The sequence below is a fragment of the Silene latifolia genome, chromosome 1 (assembly GCF_048544455.1).
Source record: "Silene latifolia isolate original U9 population chromosome 1, ASM4854445v1, whole genome shotgun sequence".
Lineage (NCBI taxonomy): Eukaryota > Viridiplantae > Streptophyta > Magnoliopsida > Caryophyllales > Caryophyllaceae > Silene > Silene latifolia.
In genome coordinates, this window is record NC_133526.1 from 183,640,496 (window position 1) to 183,644,891 (window position 4,396).

Below are 4,396 nucleotides of genomic sequence, written 5' to 3' on the forward strand. Positions count from 1 at the left end.
TAGGCGATTTGCGGCGGCTGTTCTTGATGAAAAGCGGATCTGATTGAGGGATATGAGAGCAAGGATAGATAGAACTCTAGAAGAGTACAAAAAAATGGAGTTAAACTTTTGTTTTGTTTTGTTTCCTTGACTTGTACTGGGTTAGAGGCTTAAGCTTAAAAGAGTCGGTTGGAGAATTGGGGGAATGGGGATACTGGGTTTTACTTTGATTTAATTTAATTATTTTAATATTTTAATGATTAGTTTTGATAACTGTCAATATAACAAGCGTTCTCTATTCTTTTTTCTATATAACGCTTACTAAAGAAAGGCGTTCTCTTTGTGGCTAGAGAACGGTTATTTAACTGAACCGTTCTCTATTTGGTGTTACTTATTCTTGTTTTTGTAGTAGTGTTTGTATGCTTTCACATGTAAATGAGCATTAAATCCTACTTCGACCCAATTGTTTGCTAATTATGTGTCAACCGACTTAGTTTAATTCTCACATGCTAGGATTAAAACTTGGATGTTGCATTGCATGCATATAGCCGACGATATATCAAGTACGAATAACTTCCCTAATCATTAGTAGAGGCCGCTATCGAGGCGGGCGGGATTAGGTGTTCGATCAAAAGAGCTTCCTAATACGTACCCTCACCCCTTACTCCAGATATCTGTGAACACCCGTGTTCATTGGCATCCACGAGAGTCATTCTAGACATAGAATGCTAAGGGTAACGATTCCTTAGTGTTCATGTCTTTACTTTGTGTCTTGACATGACACGAGGTATTCGAACGGTTCCAATTTCCCATAAAAATTGGTGGCGACTCCATACAAAAATGCAAACGCTTGTTTCGTTTTCACCAAGCGCCCCCGTGGGCGGCCCGTTGTCCACAGTTTGGCGACTCCGCTGGGGATAATACACTTACGTGTAGCCAAGGGTGAAACTTGAACAAGGTTAGGGAATAGTTTGTACAAGACAATTGTCGGTTTTCATAACGCGGTCTTCCTAGACCGTTTAATTCGGCCTTCCTAGGCCCAACCCAACCCATTCGACCAATCGTCCCGTCTAAACGGTCCTAATTCTTATTTGGGCCTAAGGATGGATAGCAATTAACGTCATCCATACCATGATGCTTACTCTTGTTTGTATCAAGGGCCTTCACTACTTGAGGAAATGGACTAGGAATCGGCCTTACTCTTGTTTGGCACGAGCCTCTCCACAGACTTCGGGTTTGATGGTTCGGTATGGCAACCCACCCTTTAAACCAAAGCCCTTCTAAATGCACTTAGCATCCCGTTATAATGCTTGTATAAATGTGTAAACCTTACGTGATCACCATTTCTAAACAAAACCGTGACGAATTTTCAAAAATCAAAACCCCTTTTTTTCAAACAAAATTTCGAAAAAGGCTCTTAATTAGCGCAAAATCCGGTCAAAACTCTGTCCGTTTGTCGTGTCAAAATTCGGGCCACAAACCCATTTCAAAACCTCACTTCGAGTCCACTCCTACAACTACACTACAGTTGGCTAGGACACACATTTTCAAAAAAAACTTGTCTTTCTTCAAAGCTCACTCAACACAAGTGGCACACACCCACTTCACGAGTCAAAACTTTTCCTCTTTTAGCAAGTGTGATAGAATGGTCGATCGTGTTTTGATTCATCGCCGATCTCTTATCCAGTTTCCAAGATGCCCGGATCAAGTGATGAAGCAAACTTCAACCAACTCCAGAATAGTAATGATCGAATCCTAGCCGCGCTAGCCCAAATGCAATCTACTCAAGAACAAACCTATGACCGCCTTGAGCTTATCGAAGGCCGTATCTATGCCGTAGAGGGAAGGTTGCCCCCTCTTGAGAGTGAAGTACTACGTAACTCCGATGATGAATCTAGGGATGAGAATCCTCTCATGGGGACGACTGCAGCTGAGAAAAGACTCCAATACCTAGAGGAGCAATTGATGTACCTTAAGGGGGATGACATTTATAGGGAGAACAATCGCAAGTATGAAGCCGTCAATTCCAAATTGCCAACTAACTTTAACATGACGGATATCCCTAAGTTCAAGGGACACGAGAACCCGTTAAACCACATCCGTGCCTTCAAGGATTACATGTCTATCAAAGGCATCAAACCCGAGATGTTCTTAAGGATCTTTCCTTCATCTCTTGACACCATCCCGAAGCAATGGTTCTACACTTTAGATCACAAGAAGGTCGCCACTTGGGAAGACGCCGCAATCGAGTTCTCTAAACAATATGCGGATAATGCCGAGATCCAAGTCAACATGCGTACTCTAGAGGTTCTTACCCAAAATGACAAAGAAGGATTCACCGACTTCCTAAGTAGGTGGAGGAAGACTAGCACTCAACTAGTTGAACGCCCGGATGAGGCTACTCTTGTGGAAAAGTTTGTGGATAATCTCAAACCCATCTATGCCAATCATTTGAGATATCAAAATATCAAGACTTTCAAGGACTTAACCGTATTAGGGACACGAATTGAAGATGACATCCGTAAAGGACTCTTGTCCAAAACGGTAGGTCGAGGATATCAAGGGTCCACAAGTCGTTCATACGGCTCTACTAGCAAAACCGATGAAGTTAACCTTCTCGAGCCATCCAAGAAAACTACCCCACCAAGGAAATTCACAAACCTTGGGGACACTTACTCCAACGCTCTAAAAAGGCTAATGAAGCAAGGTAAACTCCAACCCATTGGACCTACTCCCGAACCCGAGAGGAAGTCCAAGTTTTGGGATGAAAATTCGTACTGTGAATACCATAGGGGCAAGGGGCACGACACAGAAAAATGCTACAAGTTGAAAAACGTGCTTCAAGACATGATTGAAGATGGTCGACTCCCAATACCACCGGGAGGTAAGCCCAACAACACTCAGAATCCTCTTAGAGTTCTAGTGATCACAAGTGATGAATCTACCTTAGATTGCTCACACCTCATTTCTCCCATCGAAAATGAAATTCACGCGATTGAGAATGAAGGGCTCTACTCTACTATCTCCCCTACCATTTCCGACTTCATCACATGGGCAAGGAGTGTATATAGGCAAGTTTGGGAACTAGAAAACATGGTAACAACTTTACGCAATCCCAACGCAATACCCGAAGAACGTGTACCATTGATCTTCTCTCAAAATGCCACTATGCAAGAAATAATCACCGTGGTTGATAAACTAGTCGATCAAATCATACGACTAGAAGGTGATATCATGAGAATGAGGGAACTAGCTGCAGTCAATGGGGTTTGGGCCGATGATGATGAGGACGAATATCTCATTGAAAACTCTTTAGTCAAGGAAATAGTCCAAAATGGTGAAGACCAAGATGTGGATCACCTAACTCGTTCGGATCGCCCATATCAAAGCACTACTCAAAACGGTCCAACCAACGTCATCACACCAAATGACAACGAAGATGACCCAACTGATCATTTGCTCAAGCAATTACAGAAAACAAAGGCTGATCTTTCAGTCTGGCAACTAGTAGCAAGCTCGTTCCCACATCGCCAAGCTTTAATGCAAGCTTTGGCCAAGCTAAACGTAGCACATAACTCCACTCCTGAAGATGTAGTCAACTTGGTCTTCCAAGAATCACCTAAGCTAAGTAATCCTATTACTTTCTCAGACGAAGACTTGCCACCTTTCGGCGCTAGTCACAACCTTGCTCTATACATCACTGTCATTTGTCTAAAGAAGAATGTGCCAATAACCTTGGTAGATGATGGCTCCGCGGTCAACGTCATACCCCTCAAAACGGCATACAAGCTAGGCATGAAAGAGTCGGATTAGACCCCTACCAATCAAGGTGTGCGTGCATATGACGGTACACGACGAAAAGTAGTAGGACTTGCTAACTTAACCATAGCCACGGGGCCAATTGAACGAAAGGTTAACTTCCAAATAGTGGACATTGAAGCTTCATTCAACATACTTCTCGGAAGGCCTTGGATTCATGCTTCCAAAGCGGTAACATCCACCCTCCACCAAAAGATCAAGATCCCACTAAACGGCAAAGTAGTGACGATCACTTCGTCACCCATCAAGGCAATAATCGAAAAACAATCGAACAATCAAGTCCTTGGGGATCCTGTATACGAACTTGGGGGCTTCCAAAGTGTAAGTGTCATAGAAAGCGAATTGGCACCCTTATACTACAATCCCTACTCTAACTTGGTGGTCAACCACATACTCAAATCCCAGGGATACTTCCCTGGAATGCCTTTGAACCCTATTCGGAAGAATACCTTCGCACCATACAAGGAAGGCAACTCAACGAGGATACCACTGGGACTAGGGTATAAACCCACAAAAGAAGAGGTTCTCGAGATGCTCGCCCAAGTCCAAAACCGCAAGCACGTAGGAGTCCAAATGAGGCCCTATCTCCCCACTTTAA